Genomic DNA, 19,456 nt, shown 5'->3' with positions numbered 1-19,456 from the left:
GGCTCAGAGCCTGGAGCCTGTTTCCGATTCTGTGTCTCCCTCTCTCTCTGCTCCTCCCCCGTTCATGCTCTGTCTCTCTGTCCCAAAAATAAATAAACGTTGAAAAAAAAAATTAAAAAAAAAAAAAAGTTGAAAAAAAAAATAATAAATAAATAAAATCGTCTAAAGAAAAATAATCCATGCACAAAACAATTACAATTAGCAATATCAGCTCCGTAATTTATGAAGGATGGCCCAGGGAGGAGAAATAGAAGGCCAAGAATCCATCAGTCAGCAGGTCATTGGCCGGGTCTCATCCACACCAGTCCTCTGTACTTCCCTCTCAAACAGGCAGGAAGACTTTGGTTTTGTCTGTTGGTTAGAGGAACACAAGACTGACCACAAGCCTGGATGAAGTTACCACATCTTTCAAGAAGCTCAGAGGACCCCTAGTTCTGCCCGTTTACACCCTGTTTCCTGCCCATCATCATGTTGGTCACAGCAACGTCCTACTCTTTTTTTTTTTTTAATTTTTTTAATGTTTATTTATTTTTGAGAGAGAGAGACAGAGAGACAGAGTGTGAGCAGGGGAGGGGCAGAGAGAGAGGGAGACACAGAATCAGAAGCAGGCTCCAGGCTCTGAGCTATCAGCACACAGTCGGACGAGGGGCTCGAACCCACGAGTTGTGAGATCATGACCTGAGCAGAAGTCTGCCGCTTACCCAACTGAGATCATGACCTGAGCAGAAGTCTGCCGCTTACCCAACTGAGCCACCCAGGCGCCCCATTGTCTGACTCTTGAATTCCAAATGAGGCTTAGCCTCATTGCCTTATCTTGAAAATAGGAATAACAATAACTGCCATAGTAGGGTGGCTGCGGACTCAAAGACTGAAAATGAATATAAAAGTATTTTGGAACAATGAAACACTCTATATATACATTTAAGAGAGGAAAAGAAGTGAGTGTGGGAGGTTAGTAGGGAAACAGATATCTGTCCTAAATAAAAGACCTATTTCTGTCAGAATCAAAGAGGAAGATCCTTCTCCAAAAAGGAGGAAACCACTGGAATCATAGAATGTCATGTTACAGGGATCAGGAATGCCTTAGCTTGTGGTTAAGAATGGTTATGAGCTGAGCCACTGGAATGAACAGTCCCCAAACGAATCTGATGCGTCCCTCAGTCCTGCCTCTTTCCTCCCACCTTTCTGGTCCCGCCTCTAAAGACGTGGGCTCTGAGCCACACAGCTGGGTTTGGATTCTGATTCTGCCACTAAGCCAACCCGAAAAAGTACTTCACTTCTCCATCCCTTTCCTCTTCTGTAAAATTGGCCTAATCAGTGTCTCCACGTAGGGTCCTCTCTTCCCTCTTAGCCAGTTTTGCTTCCACAGTCTATCATTACAACTTCCTTGCACTTACTCTCCGCTCCCTCCTCCCCCCTTTTCCTCCCCTGCTGAAATCTGCTTTGTAAAACCACGGCCCTAGTAAATCACAACCCTCCCCACACTCTCTGCTGCCCCTGTGTGGCTGAAGGGAGCTTGAGAAAAATTCAACGCCACACAAACCGCCCCGCTTTAGATACAGGACCAAGGACCACAGGTGCGCCCATAAAGTTGCCCAGCTGTCATGCTGTGTTTCCTTAGACCACTCACTCTCACCCTGCTGCAAACAACTTGACAACATCCCTCTCCTCAATCTGCCTTTGCCAGCACTCTCAGCTAATGACCTTGATTTCCACATGTCTGAAAAAATTAAAGCAATCAGAAGAGCAGGTCCACAGACTTTCACAAATGTATCTATAAGCCTGGCAGCAATTTCGGACAAGTACTCTACCTTCTCTCCTGTTACGAAAGATATACTGCCCATCCCCTATCTAAAGCTATTATGTGTTGGGGCGCCTGGGTGGCCTCAGTCAGCTGGGCAACCGACTCTGCCTCGGGTCATGATCTCCCGGTTTGTGGGTTCGAGCCCCATGTTGGGCTCTGTGCTGACAGCTCAGAGCCTGGAGCCTGTTTCAGATTCTGTGTCTCCTCTCTCTACCCCTCCCCTGCTCATGCTCTGTCTCTGTCTCTCTCTCTCTCTCTCTCTCTCTCCCAAAATTAAATCAACATTAAAAAAGGAAAGTTTAAGAAATAAAAAATAGTAAAGCTATTATGTGTTGAATTGTGCCCTCTAAAAATTTAGCATCTCAGAATATGCCCTGATTTAGACATGGGGTCATTGCACATAGTTAGGATGAGGTCATACTGGAGTAGGGAAGGGTCCTGATTCAATGCAACTGGCATCCTTACACAGAGGGGAAACTTGTTCACAGCCGTGTCCATGGGAAGAACGTCATATGAACAAGAAGGTGACAACAGGGTCCTGTGCCTGCAAGCCAAGAAATGACAAAGGGTTCTAGCAAACCACTAGGCTGGAAGAAAGTCTCACAGACCTCAGAGGGAGCCAACCCTGCCAACACCTTGACCTTGGATTTCTCGCCTCTGGGACTGTGAGACAGTGCATTTCCATTGTTTCAGCCACCCAGTTTGTGGTACTTTGTTCTGGAAGCCCTAGAAAACTATGACAAAGCCAGCCCTTCAGTGATCCAAAGTGACTGGATTCTTAACCCTGTTTAGGTGACCCAAAGACATGGTTCCAACAGTACTCGTCTTTTTCTCCTAGAGCCTTTATCTTCCCCTCTCTACCTATTCTTATGTTGTTGTCCTCATTGTGTTCAAGTCCTCTCCCACTTCTCCTTAAACATACTTAGACTAGGTTTGGATGCCCTTTACTCCCCACGAAGCATTCTTGTCTGGGTCACCAGTGACTTCCACATTGCTAAACCCAACGGCCAGCTCTCCGTCTTGCTCCTATCTGTGAGCAAGTGACATTTGACACAGCAGATCCTTGCTGCCTCCTTGACACTCTCCCTTCCCTTGGCTTCTGGGACAGCATCCTCTTGGCTTTGTCCTTCCTGTCTGACTGTTCCTTCTTCTTGGGGGTTCCTCATCTTTTCCCAGACCCAGGATGTGAGACACCCCAAGGTCCTCGATCCACCCTCTACCTATGCATATTCCCTGGGTGAGTTCATCCAAGCTCAAGGTTTTAATTACCACCTGTGTGCCAACGTCCCCCAAATTTATAGCTCCAGCTGGCCTTCTCCCCTGAACTCCAGGCTCACATATCCAACTGTCCGCTCTGGTAAACGCCACATGTCCCAAACAGAACTCCCGATCTTCCTCCAGAAGCTTATTCACCAGCGTTGTCCATTTCGCCTAAAAGAAACTCTATTCTTCTAAGCACTCAGGTCAAAACCTGGTATCCATTTTTAATTCCTTTCTTTCTGACCACAGATCCAAGAAGCTCTGTCGACTCTACATTTAAAATATATCTGGTATCTTGGGGCTCCTGGGTGGCTCATCGGTTAAGCATGACTGTGAGGTCATGATCTCGTAGCTCGGCACTTCGAGCCCCACATCAGGCTCTGTACTGCCCAGCCCAGAGCCTGGAACCTGCTTCAGATTCTGTGTCTCCCTCTCTCTCTCTCTCTCTCTGCCTCTCCCCCTCTCCTGCTCTGTCTCTCTCTCTCTGTCTCTCTCTCAAAAATGAATAAACATGGGGCACCTGGGTGGCTCAGCCAGTTGAGCGTCCGACTTCTGCTCAGGTCACATTCTCGTGGTCTGTAAGTTCGAGCCCTGTGTCGGGCTTTGTGCTGACAGCTCAGAACCCGGAGCCTATTTCAGATTCTGTGTCTCCCTCTCTCTCTGACCCTCCCCTACTTGTGCTCGTTCTCTCTCTCTCAGAACTAAATACACATTAAAAAAAATTTTTTTAATGAGTAAACATTAAATTTTTTTTTAATTTTAAATATATCTGGAATCTAAGCCTTTTTCGTCCCCTCTGCTGATCCATCATCATCTCTCAGCAAGATTATTGCAGCAGCCGCCTGACTGTCTCCCTACTTCTTTCTTGCCCCCCACACTCTGTGCTCAACACAGCAGTCAGAGAGATTCTGTAAAACGTAAGTCACATTAAGTCGAATCCTCCAGTGGCTCCTTACTTGGTAAGAGAGAAAGCCACGCCCTTACAGTGGCCCCCTAAGACTCTCACAGCTTCTACAAACCCTTACATCTCTGACCTTATACCCCCCCATCCTCCCTGCTGCCTCCGCTCAAGCCACGGGGCTCCTTGTTGGTCCTAGAGCATCCGGCTTGTTCTCTTTGCACTGGCTGTTCCCTTACCTGGAGTGTTGGTCCCCCAGCTAACCACATAGATACCTTCCTTACCACCTCTGTCCCCACTCAGATGTCACTTCCGCAGTAAGGCCCACCTGGCCCAACTATGTAAAACCGGTCCCTTGGGACGCCTGGGTGGCTCAGTCGGTTGAGCATGTGACTCTTGATTTCAGCTCGGGTCATGATCCCAGGGTCGTGGGATCAAGCCCCATGTTGGGCTCCACGCTGAGCATAGAGCCTGTTTAAGATTCTCCCTCTCTCCCTCCGCCCCTCCCCCCTGCTCGCCTGCTTGTGCTCTCTCTCTCTCAAAATAAAATAAAAAAAAATTAAAAAATTTTTGGTTACAAAAAAAAAAACTGATCCCTGCTCTCCTATACTCCCCTTTCCTTCCCTTAGCCCATCACTTCTTAATATACAATACAATTGGCCTGTTCATTACATTTACTGTATATTTTGTGTCTCCCTGTACCAGAATGTAAGCTGTGAAGGGCAGGGGTTTATTTTTCTGTTTTGTGTTTATTTATATATGTATTAAGTGCCAATAAATATCTGTTGAAGGAGTAAACAAATGAATGGTTGAGTATAAATGGTTTAGAATAGCGTATGGCACAAAGTAAGTGCTTAATAATTATTAGCCATTATCTCCTGTATAATATTACCTCCTATTATTCAGATCAGATTCTGTAGACTGAAGATCTAGGAACTTGGCTGGCAGAGTGCCCCCTAAAGGAAGGACACTGGGTAAGGGGGGAGACTTGCCGGGGAATGAAGCTTATCCAAGCTTCATTTATTTCCAGTTGACTTGCATGGGCTTTTTTGGTTTTCCTCCAATTGCTCTCCTGTGCCAGCCTTGGATGGATCCCTTGGACCTACCCTGGCAGGGCCCCCTGAAATCACTGCTCTGGGCTTCTCGGGAGAACCTCGGGCCCAATTTACCCAGCGGGAAATAAAAATTAATAACCTCAAAGAGTTCTCAGCCTATTTCTGCTGTTCTCTCATTTTCAGGACTTTTTTCAGCCTTTCAGAGGAAATAAGAGAATTAGGCCCAAACCCAAGAGCTGATGATACTTAATGCTGGTGAACGGAGCACGGGCAGATTCTGCACAGCCCGGCAAGACAGTCCAGCCATCGGTAGAGAATACGAATGGGTTTTAATTTGGTTTCGGTTTGATGAAAGGGTTTGCAAGGGAATCGATTTAATGTGGCTTGTGTTTTACAGGACCACCCCGGCTGTAATTTTGAAGAGAGAGTGTGGAGTACAGTTTGGGGGCCGAGTGCCTGGAAGGATGGGGGCCTCAGAGCAGCTCACAGGATTCCCGAGATACTCTCCGTGCGCTCAGGTATGTGCATGGGTTGGGTTGGGGACAGAGGCAGGGTGGCGATTGAGTAACCTGTTTTGTACACATCTCCTGCACCTATGTCTTCTTCAAAACAGGATGGACCAAAGTGCCTCAGTTTTCTCAGAAACAAGAGAGAAGGGCTCGTCTTGCAGAACCCCTAATCATTCTTTCCTGCATTCCCTACTTTTTCCATCTGTCCAGGAAAATTAGTTTCCAGAATAATTTCCACAGAACAGAATAGCTCCAGTCCTTTATTCTTCAGTAAAAAGGTGATTTTAGCGACGGGTCCCCCTCTCCACCCCTTCCTGAGTGCACTCACACCCTTTATGTGCAGGTCCCCTCTGCAAACCACATTGTGGTTTGAAAGCCCACCCAGTAAGAGGGGTGGGTATTCAAATGACTGATAGGGTCCTAGGGAGAGGAAAGGGATTATATTTTACCTTTGCAAACACTTGGGGTGAGGAGGTGCCCTGATTTCTAGTCCAGAGTCCTCTGGGCTATTGGGTTTCTGCTGCTACTCATTGTTAGCCTGTTCACCGACAGCATCTCACCCAGAGACGAGCCTGGCCTGGAAGACGGCCTTGCTGAAGAGGAAAGGGGATAAGAGCAGGAAGTGGGGGCCCAGGGTCTCGCAGATCCCCACCATTAATATCAGTGTACTTTGTCTACACCACCTATGGTTGTGGGAATTTAGAACCACACGAAGCAGATCAAATGGAAACCATAAGATCCATAGGATCAAATGGAAACCTTGAACGGGTTGCTTTCAGAATCGTTTTGCCTGGAAGGCTTGGGCGTTGCAGGAAGAACACACACGACATAAAAGCATTGTTGTTGCCAGTGCCCAGGATGCCTAAAATGGGTTCGGTTACAGACAGGAGAGAGCCTGTGTGCGACCCTGGTGACAAGGGCGTGCTTTCTTGGAGGAACCGTGCTACACAGCTCTTCGGTGATTCACTGCTTTCTAAATCAAGGTGCCATCAAGGTTTTTCCTTTGAGAATATCACCCTCATCCTGTCCCATTTGCCTTCTTAAAGGAGTCAATGAAATAGAATTAAAGTTTCGAGCTGGGCATGTTTTGTAACCCTGGGAAGAACCAAAGGAATGTGTCTGGCAAGGGGACCTCACTGGTCATATCTGTGGAATCATCAAAAAAGGTTAGGGAATTAGGGACAGCTGTCCCAGAACAGAGGACCCACCTTCCACACTGAGCAGGGCCCAGACCTGCCTCTGAGCTGTGTTGGGGGAAGCTGTCATTTCCTAGGGGTGTCACTGGAATGGGGCCATCACACACTTCTCCCCTTTGACATTTGGGGAGAGACATTTGGACCTTCCCAATGCTCCTCAGTGAAAAGAGAGGGTAGACCTTCGCCACCAGGAACGGACCTGTTAGAGTGGAAGATGGCAAGGAGTTACTCTGATCATGTAGCAGGTTTCCAGTGCAGGGATAGAGCCTCAAACAGGCACCCAGAGATTTATATTCCCGTCTTGAGGCTGATGGGGGCTGTCCCTGAATCTTTGTGACATGAAAAAGTCACTTTCCATCTCTAGGGCTCAGTTTCCTCATCTGTGAAAAGGATCAGATGATCCTCATGGCCTCTTCAATAATTCAGTTCAGTCCAACATAACATGAGTGGATCATTCTGACATCAGAGTGGAGGCAAGACTGGAAGAACATTGCCTGGAGGCCAGGAGATGAGCTACCACTAAATTCCAATGAATTACTATTAAATTACCAATACCTTTCTTAAGCTATGTTAAGAAAGGCATGATAATGGCCTGAGCAGCAGTTGTATCAGCTAGGAACTGCTGAGTAACAAATCACCCTAAAACTCCCTATTATTTTTCAATACCTACAGGTCACCTAGAAGCCCTACTTGACCAATCCTGACTGGGCCCATGCATGTGTCTGTGGTTGTTCGGCTGGCAGGTTGGCTTGGGGACTCACTGGTCGGCTCTCTGTCACATCCCTCTAGCAGCCTAGCCCAAACATGTTCTCAGAGCAGTGGCGGAGGCCTAAGTGAGAAATCAGGCTTTTTTTTTTTTTCCTATGTATTTTTTTACTTTTTCCTTGTATTTTCTTTAATAGCATTTTAATACAGAAGTTGAATTGATCAAAACAGAGTTCAACATTGTAAAAAGGTAGGAGTGAAAAATCTTCCTCCCTGTTCCTGTCCCCAGTCTGCCCTATTCTCCCAGCCCGCTCCCAGCCACAGATAACACTTTCTTATTCATTTCTCATATACTTTTCCACTGTTTTTTTTTATTTTTTAAATTATTTTTGTATTATTTTTTTTAACGTTTATTTATTTTTGAGAGAGAGAGAGACAGAGCATGAGTGGGGGAGGGTCAGAGAGAGAGAGGGAGACACAGAATTCGAAACAGGCTTCAGGCTCTGCACTGTCATCACAGAGCCCGACACGGGGCTCAAACTCACGGACCGTGAGATCATGGCCTGAGCTGAAGTCGGACGCTTAACCGAGTGAACCACCCAGGCGCCCCTCCACTGGTTTTTTTTTTTAAACGAGGACACAACCATACACGAATCTATGTTCTTATTTTCCCATATTTTGGACACAAAACCTTCTTATGCTGGATATACTACTCTTCTTTATATACTAAACCATGGTGATCTTTTCAAATCAGTACATGGGAACCTTTGGGTTGTTTCCAATCTTTGAGCTAGTGCCTTCAGGGACAACCTGGCTTGTTTGCCATACATTTGTGCGGCTGTTTCAGCACATCTGAGTGAAAGCTAAAGAAATCAGGCATTTTTTTAAAGCCTCTGCTTGCATCAAGTTTGCTAGTGTTCCATTTTCCAAAGTAAGTGTCCTGGCTGAGCCAAAATTCCATGTGAGAGACACAACCAGAGGGCACAGATCCAAGGAAGCAATCCTTGTATATCATCTAACAATCCTCTGCAGAGGCGGGCTAAGGAGAGGGGATGCATACAAGAAACACAGAGAAAAGCAGGAGGTGGCTTCCCATCAGCTGTGACTTCAACGCATGTCAAAAACTTGGACATGTCCTTGAGTAGGCCCCAAGCCCAAGTGACCAGGAAACAAGATGGGGCAGAGTCAGTAAGGAGATTCGGGTGGAAGATGTTAGTGCTGGCTTCTGCTCAAGACCCTGTTCTCCATGAACATGTCTCATTTGGTACGGCTCAGTATTTTCTTTTCTATTTCCTTTCGGTTGTTAACAAGATTCCTTCCCCATGCCATACTAAATTATTTTCACTAAAAAAGAAATAAATAAAGCAAGAGGCGAGGGTGCAGAGTAGGGGAGGGTGTGAAGCTGTGCCCCCAGCATCAGATATGGTGAGGGCAGTGGGATCAGAGAGAGAAACCCTCAAGAGACTTGAAACGCAGGATGCCCTACGGTGATGGGATGGAAGTGTCCTACCTACACGCTCTGCAAGATCTTGCCTGTCCAAACCTCAATAGACTTTCTGGCTTGTTTAAATAATGGAGGTCTCAGTCCCACCGATTTATCTTCCAGGAGAGAGACTATGAAGGAGGAAGGAAGACAGGTGTGGCCAGCCCCTTTACAATTTCCCATTGACTGGAGTTGAGAGCCATCAACTTTGTTTGGAACTTTCCCACATTGGTAACATTTGTGAGCCCGAGTCTGTGTCTCCTGCCACAGTGGGCCACAAAACCATTAAACAACAACGACAAAGAGTCAGAAGAGTGTATGAATGGCAGCCCAGCCCAACACTACAGAGACAACAGAAGGTACTCAGATACGTTTTCAGATTTGATTCTCAAGCTGCCCTAGACTGTTAGCTTCATCAAGACAAGAGAAATCGTGTCTGTTTCATCCACTGCATCCACAGTGTTTAGAGCAGTGAGTGGCACATAACAGGTGCCCAATCCGTATTTGTTGAATACATGAACGCTATGAAGCAAAGAAGACAAGTCATTATCCCCATTTTATATTTGAAGCCTAGAGTCTCGCAGTTAATAAATGGCAGAGCCAGGCCCAAGTGGAGACACTCATCCCCAGGTCGTTGCTAGCTATTTTGTCTTATGATGCTTCTAGGTCATTAGCCTCAGGAAGCAAAGAATCCCAAAGGCATTTATGTGTGGAGCATCTGTACAGGGCACAGGCAGAACCTCTGGAGCTTTCTAGCACCAAGCAAGATTCACAAAGAAAGGACAGAGATGTGGATGAGTAGCTGGCCAGAAGCTCCCAGTCCTCCTGGTGCAGCAAAGGTGCGTTCCCAGCAAGCGGTCCCCAGCCAGGAACATTCGCAACTCTTCAGCCTCTCCTGGGACAGAGTTCCAGAATGGAGCCTCCTCCAGCAGCCCAGGTGCTCCCATGAAAGCCAGATCCAAACACATCAGGGTTATGTCTAACTCATCTGTGCACGGTCCACTGTTTAGATATTAGCCATCCTAAGACTCGGGACCCATCACTGCCACTCTTTGTTCTCTGGAAGAGATAACCGTCTCAGGAGGAAATAGTCTTACTACAAATTAAGAGGCTAATGTGCATAGTTGGCCATCAAGAATGACTACATGACATTAAGTTCTTAAGGTCCAGTGAAACCCTGAAAGGACCACAGCCTGGGTCCCTTAGGCAAAGGTCTGGAAGCAGTTGAAACAACATGCATGTTGTAAGTGTTCTGAAGGAGAGGGTCCATGGCTTCCATCAGATCCTGACAGGGGTCTCTGATTCAGTTCCAGCCACATGAAGATCTAGAATGGACTTGTCATCTTCCCAACTACTTGGCTTTGCTCAAAGCCCCAGGGATGGGACATGTCCTTAGCAAGACAATGCATGCTGTTTCCTGTGGTCACTGCCTGCCTCCCACAGAGAATGAAAAGTGAGTAGGTGGTCCCAATGGGACTAGAGCAATGCCTCTCCCTCCTCGTGTCCAACACATGGGGTCAGAGCCGGAATGGTAGCATGCAAATGCTGGAACAGGCTCCAGAGGACATCAGCAGGCATAGAAGATGATTTTATACTTCGTGTAAAGACAACTAATGCCTAGCTCCCCCAAAGTGGCGTGTTTCAAAAGAGATTTCTGCTCCTATGTCTCAGAAGAGCCTTACATAGAAGCCAAGCCTTGAGCTGGTGGCATCCATCAGCCTCAAATTCTAAAGGACGCCGCCCCACCCCTTCCGGGGTTCAGTAAAGGAGGCGAAACCCCGGGGTTTGTGCTAAAAGTGATTCTCTGGTGCCACCTGGTGGTCACTACTTATGAATGCACCTTTTGCAACACAGACTTAGCACTAAGTTTGTACTTTGCTTTTTACCGATTTCAAAACTGAACTCAGTTCAAACTCCGCCCATTACTGACATGCAGGTTGAAGCTCAGGGATTGCATAAGTGATATAGCACGTGGCTCATCAGTGGCAGAGACTACACTGAAGCTCAGGCCTTCCCATTCTCTTTCCGGAGCATTCTCCCACCCTGTGCAATGTTAACTTTTCGTTCCACTTCACCCTTTTCCCAGGACAGGAATTTTCCATCTGGAACCAATGTCTGGGCTGAATGCCCTCCTTTGTGCTCCTAAAGTCCTCTAAGTTCCCCTCTGCAATGGCCTTCTCTACCCAGGTTGTCCTACTGACTTTTCTGCATCCCTCACTGAAAAAGAGACCTTTGAGAGCAGAGACTGTTCACACTCTGTATCCCAGGACCCAGCCTGGAGCCTGGAACACACGGACAGATGCATGAAGTTCCCCATCACCCAGATGAGCAGTACAGTATGCATGTGGGCCAGGAGCACCATTGCTGCCCGTCACCATGACCACTGTCTTCCTACTCCATGCTGTGGACCCCTTATAGTTCAGGGTCCTGAAGAGAACAAGACGTGGTCCCTATCGTGTGGTGCTCCAGTCAGGGAGGAGCCCCAGCAAGGTCAAGTATGGATCACAATATGATGTGGGGAGTCCTACGCAGAGGTACCCTAAGGGCAGAGAGAAAACACTGGGGTGAGGCTGTGAATCTCGAGATAGTTTCTGAGACTTGAAGGTGAATGGAGGTGGCCCTTGGTGGAGGGCATCCGACAGCAGACCCAGCCAGCCCCAGAGATGTGAACAAGTAGGTGTGGGAAGGGTATATCTGGAGTACAGGATGCATGTGAGAGTTGTGGGTGAGAAAGGCAAACTTGGGGGCCAACTCACAAGGGCTCCTCATGCCAGGACATGGGAGCTTAGCCTCTGTTTCTAGGGGTGAAATCCCTGCAAAGGATTTTAAAGACAACAATGAAATGGGGGTCTGGGCAGCAGTGGGGTCAATGAACTCGGAAACATTAGAATAAAGAACGTGGCCCAGAAAAAGTCTATAGCGCTGGTGTTCTCCAACTTTAGTGTGCTATGGGGTCTCCAGGAGGGAGAGCTTCTAAAGCAGAGACCCGGGGCCCCTCCTGGGATTCGGCCTCAGCAGGTCTGGGCTTGTGCCCCAGCACTTGGCATTTTTAGCAAGAATTAAGCTTCTGCTACAAACGACTCAAGGGCCGCACTTGAGGCACCACTGGAGAAGAATGAGGGGAGCAAGGGCCAAGGACAGCGAGAGACGGGGCTGTGAAAAAGATGCTTTGTGGTGGGAGCTACAGAGGAACAATTGGAGGGGTAGGAAGGGACAAGGGAACAAGCAGTGCCTATAAGACCACAGGAAAATTGTTTTAAGGACAGAATGGTTCCCCAAAGCAAACTCACCAGGAAAGTTAAATTAGGTGTGAAGAGAAAATGCGGTGATTGGCTTTGGGCAATGAGGAGGTCCTTAATGACTATCCTGCAAGCGGTTTTGTGGGAGCAGTGGGGACAGAGCCAGACGATAGAAGGTCAGAAGTAACTGGAAAAGAGAAATACGGACACTCAGGGGCTCTCCCTCCCTCTAGAAGCCTGACCTGGAAAGAAAATGAGAAAGAGAATGGAAGCCAGATGGGGACGGAAAGAGGTGCCAGAGAAGAATTTTGGTGTTCGGGTCGGAAAAGTTGACTATCTCTCTATGGTATGGAGGCCGAGTGGCTGAAGATCACAGCGGAGGGTCCAGGAGGGAAGGGTGGCCGGAGAAGGGAGCATCCTGGAGAGGACCGGGAGCTGGGGTGAGGTCCAGAGCCCCTCTCTCCTGAGGCCAGTGAGGAGAGGGAGGGGAAAGGTGTGCTTGAAAACACGTTTGCAGGGTGATTCAAATGAGGTACAAAGATAACAAATACCATAAATATATCAACTCACTTGGCCAAAATCTGAGTTGAGATAAATCTGGGAGAAATAGTAAGATCATTAAACAACGGAACGAAGATCCAAAGAGATGTGAAGTGTCTAGAGTGAAGAGCTAAAACGCAGCTTTAATTTCAGACATGAACTCTGTACTTGGTTCAAAGTCAGCTTCCACAAGCACAGAAGGGCAACTTGACTGAACAGCAGACAACGGTTTAAAAAATTAATTGACAATATTCTCCACTTGACCGAAAAGGATTACAAGGCTTTTAAAAGCTAAGGATCTGAGGTTATCAATGTGAGATCCCAGGACTTAGCAAAATTCTAGCCTACCCACTGTTACTTTTTCACACTTTTCTAAAGACGCGACGGTGGGGAAGAGTGGGTGGTATGATTGTTGAGACGGCTTAGTCTGTACTCTGCTTAATAAATGTTTTTTAAAGTAACTCATTTGCAAACCTTGATATTTTAACAATAATTGGAAGCCAGTTCCTTGTGATGGATCTCAAAACTGATTGAGCTGATTTCACCAAACCAAGTTCACAAATCTCCCTGACCACCTGGGGAGCTTTGCAAGAAGATATCCCCAAGATCTTCTGTCTGGCCTCACAGAGATTCTGATTGGGTAGATCTTGGGGGGGGGGGCTGTCAATGAACCACAGTGAGGTTTAGAAGACACTTAACTGGTTAGGAAATCTTTGGCAGTGTCTGATTCCCAACCTAAGCTGCTAAAGAGACACAAAACATTCTTCCTTGTGCTTCATAGGTATTCAGAACCAACAGATCGTGTCTTTAGTGAGTATGACGACTTACGTGCTTGAAGCCATGGCTAATGTTGGTATACTTTTGGTATACTTTATAATTTTATAAAAAAAATTTTATAAAGTTTTTTATAACAAATTTTTGGTAGACTTTATAATTTTGGTAGAATTTTGGGCATGTGTTGGTATCACATATAAAAGTGTTGAAAGACTGGCTTAGATTTATAAACTTCTTTTCTCAAAAGAGTTTAGTTTTCAATACAAATCTCTATATATCTATTCTAATCTTTTCAAATGGCTAGTCATTTATGAGCAGCATATCCATGCGTAATGATGCGTGGGTGTTACAGAGAGAGACTGGTGAAGTTAGGAAGAGGTGGTTTGGAATGAACTCATCCCGCCCAAAGATCCCAAAAAAGGGACCAATCATTTATCTATCATCTTTACCATTTAAGTTTACTTTTATTGGCTGATGTGTCTCTTTGAGTTAGATTTTATATAAAATCCATCCATTATATATATATATTTTTTGTAAATTTACACAGCCCTGAAACCATCACCGCCATCTAGAACCCTGCCACCCTCCAGAAAGCTCCTTCACTCTTGTTGGCAGCCTGATAGCCTGTGTAAACCTCGGATCTATTTTTTGTCTCTAATGTTTTGTCTTTTCTAGAAACTCTACGTAAAGAGAAGCCCAAAGTACTTAGTCTTTCACAGTTGGCTTCTTTCACTTTGCTTAACGCTTGTGAGGACTTACACACAGTTTGGTCTCTACTTTTAGGTCTTACATTTCAGTCTACGATCTATTTTTTAATTCATACTTTTGTGTCATGAGAAGTAAGAGTCTAAGTCTATGCATTTGTATATGTGTGTATTTTTGCCTGTGAATATCCAATGGTGTCACTACCATCTGAAAAGGCTGCCTTTCCCCCTTGAGTTGCCTTGGCATCTTTATTGGAAATCTGTTGATCATAAATATGTAGGCTTATTTCTGTACTCTGTCTTCGGTTCCATTGATCTACATGTCCATCTTGTAGGAAGGATAAACACTGATTTGTGAAAATATTGTTTCGGTTATATGCACTAGGTGAGTGTGTAAAGTGTATTTCTTACCGATGACTGTGGCAAACATATCTTCTTGAAAATTATTTATCTAAGCAGTGCCTGATAATACAATAATACACCAAAAAAGGGTTCTCGAATAGGCTATTGGCACCCACAAAGACTGTGGAATAGAGTACAGCCTCACACTTTGCAGAAGAGGAAACTGAGGCCCATAGGGAGGAAGTAAGTTGGCCACAGTTGTGCTGCAATGCAAACTGGGGTGCCTTTCCCAGAAGTCCCCATTTTCCTGATGCTGCAGCCACCCCTCCTGTTGTTTTGTGACTCCTTGAGGGGCTCCCACCTCCGCCCGTTGCAATGAGGTCCTGCAGTCAACAGCTGGCAGAGCTCACATGGGCACGGGACCGGGCAGGAATCCTGGGGGCTGTGACCCGCCAATGCCCCTGTCTTCCCGTCTCTCTTCAGCCTCCCCCTGCAGGTTCACTGAAAGTGGTCTCCACAGACACTGCATTGCCTGGTGGGTCCGGCCCCAGATGACTGTTCTCTGTGCTCCTACTCCTCCCTCCACACGGACTGCAGAGTTGGCTTTTCTTCAGGGACTCTTCTCAGAATGGAAAAAAGAGGACAGCACCACGGACGTCAAATGGCTCTTACACAATGGCAGCATCTTGCTGAGAGTCATGTAAATAAGCCTGGGAACATACGGATTGAATTTCCCTCAACTTACCCAGGAATGTAATAAGTCAGGGCCACGGAAGAAGGCTGCCGCTCGGCCAGGCGCTCAGAACACTTGAAAGACTCCTCTCCCCGCCCCAGAGACATCTTACCCTGGAGGTCTCCATCCCTCTCAAGTTCCAGGGCTCCTAGCCTTGACGAGGCACAGACACTTGGCTCTGTCCCTGGCACGCTGGGCTCTTCAGAGGGAGACAGTGCTTCCAACCTCGTAAACTGGGCAGCATGTCTGTTCACTTCTTCATTCATTCCGCCACTCGCGCACCTAGTGTTATCGAGCACTGTGTCGGGAGGGTAGGAATCTCACAGGGTACAAGACAATATGGTCCTGCTGTCCTGTCTAGTGAAAGAACTTTCTAGCACCCCAAGTTATCAACGCTCTTGAATAAGGGCAGCTTCTCAGCATTGGCAAAGTTGGAGCAGAGGCTGGTAGAGACATAAGCCTCAGATGCAGAATTGGGCGGCTGACCTCCAAGGCCCTTCTCAAGGGCAAGCTTCCTGCGGTCTGAAGTTGCTGGAACACTGCCACCGCTTCCTTCCTGCCTCCTGCCTGCACGGCTCTCTCCCAAAGGCACCTGCAGGACCTTTGCCCCGGAGGTTTTTGTTGGAAGGCATGGGAGGTCCCTGGAGAAGCAACAGTGGGTCCAGAAAAAATGCAATGTTCATCCCTCCTGCTGAGAAAACCACTATCATTCTGATTTCTTTTTAGTTTCTGTCTTCTGTGGCCCCTCCGAAGAAATCTGAAAGCTTTCTCCCGAGGGAGGACGAACTTGAAAAATAACACAAAGGCGTGTCCACCAACATAAAAGTTCCAGTTAAATTATTCCCATTGGGGAAAACTGCATGAGGGATGCACGAGGACTCTAGATTATTTATTTTAACGGAATGCAAATCCACACGTATCTCAAAAAAAAAAAAAAGGTTTAGTGAGACCTAAAATTTCTTGATAACTACGCCATGCGTATGTAAGATGTTATCTTTAGGGGAAGCAGAGTGAGGATGCAATGGGCATCTGTACAGCTTCTCCAATTTTTCTGTCAATCTGAAATGACTTCAGAGTAAAAAAGTTTAAAAGCAATTTGTAAAAATGCAAGAAACTGCTTATTGATAGTGGGGGGGGGGTGCAGAACACTGGACTGGAAATTAGTAGACATTGCCTTTCCGTGTGACCTTGGGCAGGACCCTTCTTCTCTCTGGCCCTCAGTTTCACCACTCGTAACGTGAAGGTGCCCCACTCTTTTTATATAACATCCTGCCCCATCTGTGGTCCAGTTTGTGGCCCCGGGTCTATGTCAGTCTCGCCCTCTCTTCACCCTTTTCCCAGCCCAGCTGCTTAGATTCCCCATCTGCAACATAGGAGTAAATAACATTTATTTTTTTAATTGTTAAATTAAAGAGGAAAGGAAAGGAAACAGTAGATGCCAAGTGCCTGACTCGTAATAAAGACTCAGGAAATATTTGATTCCTGCCCCTTTGCCCCTTTCCCACAGAGCAGAATTCGCTGAGTTCCTGCACCTTCCATCTCTCACCGCCATGCCCTGACCCTGGAGAAAGCACACAGCCTTTAAGAAAAACCTGTGAGGTTCCCCCTGGGAATAACAAGACGTCAGACGGAGCACGTGGGTCCTCAGTTTCCCTACAACAGTGGTCTTCACACTTTGGGTGCATCCAAATTACCGGGGGCAGGGTGGGGGGAGCTTGTTAAAACCCAGAATGCTGGGCTCTGTCTCCAGAGTTCTCCTTCGGTAGATCTGGTGCAGAACTTTAGAGAACGTGGGATTCTAGCACGTTCTCAGGTGATCCTGCTGCTAACATGAGCCCTTTGCAAACCCAAAGGATAGCTACACACCCCATGTTGCAGAGGCAAAGCAGACTTGCCAGGGAGCTTGGCCCTAAGGGCTGGAGCAAGGAAGTTAAGCCAAGGAGAAAGAAATTCAGGTCTGGGGGAGGGTGACCTCTGGGCTGGGCTCCCGGAGATCAGGGCAGGGACCTTTTCCTGAGGAAGGCTAAAGAGAGAGGAGTTGCTCCAGCTTTTCCTTTTCCTCCCCCTTTTCCACCCAAAATAAAGCACTGCCCCTGGCAGGCCTCCCTCTAGCCCACGGGAAGGCTCCAGAGCCATGTAAGGTCAGGGCTCAGGCCGAAGGGCTGACTGCAAAAGTTGAAGGCAGGAAAGACAGGAGGGGAGGAACGTCTCCAAAGCCCAGGACGCACGAGCTGAAAGGGAAGTGGAAATTTAATCAATCCCGAACTGGTTTGTAGGGGGAACATTCCCCGGGTGATTTGGGGGAGCTGCATAAGTAGGAGGTTGGCTGCGGCCCGTGTTTGTCAACACCCACGTGCTCGAGTGGAAAGTGAGGCGAAAGATGAAGGGAAGGAGGAGAAAACGAAGAAGCATCTCACTTTTATTGTTTAAGTAAGTGCACAGCCCTGGGCTAAGCACTTTTCTCTGTGAAGCAGGCATTGCCCCCCCCCCCCCCCCCACTTCACACTTAGTAACTACTCCCAACTTACACAGGTATCCACATCAACGGACGCCTGACTTCAAACCCCGCTCTCTCCACTGGGTTACTGCCTCATGACCTTCTGGGCTTTGTCACCTACAATCTGTGTGAATTTGGCCAAATCAATATTTCTCAGACCAAATTTCTCTGCCAGGGGAAAAAAAAAAAAAAAAAAAAAGAAGTTGACATCAAGTACTCTCTAACGGGTTTTGAAGCAGAGAGAGAACAGCCAGGGAAAACAATAAGGTAAAATGCAGCCTGCTGTGGGTGTCTCAACCACCCAGCTAAAGATAATGACCGTGACTTCTCACACACAGGATGGTAAACACTTAGAGGTCTTATATTTGGCTTCTGGGCACCACTGGGTTAACATTTCCATCCTGTTGTAAGTAAAACCATTACTCACCAGTGTAACTAATGTTTCATTATTGCTAATTCCAAAGCCATTACACCATGGAGCCAGAGTTTAAAAAGAATTTAATTGAAGACCAAAACATGCCCAGTAGCCATGCCTCTTTTAGGAACAGTTTCTGCTCCAAATTCTAACTTGGCATGAAAGCTTTTTGTGTCTATTTCATTTTTTTTTAACGTGTGATATACAATGTTTTCACTGTGTCTCTGGGCAGAAGCCTGAGATATTCAGGAAAGTAACACCAGCCATAACAGTCCTTCTCTTTTTAAAGGTGCCAAATGGTAGGCTGAACAATGACTCCTGTCCCACAAGGAAACACATACAGGCAACTTAGATGGGATGCCCAAGTTCTCAGAGCTGCGTCCAACCATCCAGGTAGTGTGGGTGTAGACCCAGTCCTTGTTTTGTCCCATCGTTCTTCCACAGAACACTGGAGAAAAAAAAACATGCCACCCCACCCAACGTCAATAGCCCACCCACCTACACAACCAGCTCTCTTTTCATGTGAGTGTGGATTAGTTCCTCACTGGGAAATGCCCCCCCAGAACCAAGACTATGGAAGGAGTTGGGAGATTGTCTAAGGACTGACATAAGGTACTGGAGTTCTGAGAAGTCAAAACAGCCTAAGACTACACTGCCAGAGGGGTCAGGAGCCCTCCTCCACCGTCCTCAGACCACAGAGATCTGAAGAGGGGGTGACTGGGTAAACCCCTCCTAGGAGAGGATGCCGAGCTAGGATGTACTCATTCCTTCCCAACAAGCCCTGATTTCTCAGTGTGCAGTTGTCAAGCAGTGAAGGGGACTTCACGTTCATCAGAACGTGAAAAACATTATGATTATTCTGGAGAGCCCCAAATCTAAATTTTCATACATGGCATTGAATTCATAGTCCATTTAAAGAATTATCAACTGCTGCTGCTGAATGAGATCCTAACTAATCTGTTTATTTTTCACACGGGGGTTCTGAAGTTCTAACACCAAATGTGACTTACTCAAAGCCACAAACATTTCACTGTGACAAAGGTAAGAATTAGTAACAACTACTCAGATTTAAGAACCAAACCGTGGGATGGGGCACCTGGGTGGTTCAGTCAGTTAAGCGGCCCGATTTCAGCTCAGGTCATGATCTCGTGGTTCACGAGTTCAAGCCCTGCGTCGGAATCTGTGCTGATGGCTCACAGCCTGGAACCTGCTTCAGATTCTGTGTTTCCAACTCTCTCTGCCCCTCCCCTGCTCATGCTCTCTCTCAAAAATAAATAAAAAACATTAAAAAAAAAATGGGTA

The 19,456-nt window shown here is 46.8% G+C and overlaps 1 long non-coding RNA gene across 1 annotated transcript in view; it reads right to left on the bottom strand.

The window, feature by feature from the left end:
- Positions 1 to 240: 240 nt before the first annotated feature.
- LOC121034134 (uncharacterized) overlaps positions 241 to 19,456 on the bottom strand; it is a 39,667-nt gene continuing 20,451 nt past the window's right edge. The window contains exon 3 of the long non-coding RNA XR_005792309.1: positions 241 to 351. This is a non-coding gene — a long non-coding RNA (uncharacterized LOC121034134). The remainder of the gene's footprint in view (positions 352 to 19,456) is intronic.

Source organism: Herpailurus yagouaroundi, unplaced genomic scaffold, assembly GCF_014898765.1.
Source record: "Herpailurus yagouaroundi ecotype Mexico unplaced genomic scaffold, PumYag 159, whole genome shotgun sequence".
In the NCBI taxonomy this organism is placed as follows: Eukaryota; Metazoa; Chordata; class Mammalia; order Carnivora; family Felidae; genus Herpailurus; species Herpailurus yagouaroundi.
This window is presented reverse-complemented; position numbering and strand designations above follow the sequence as displayed.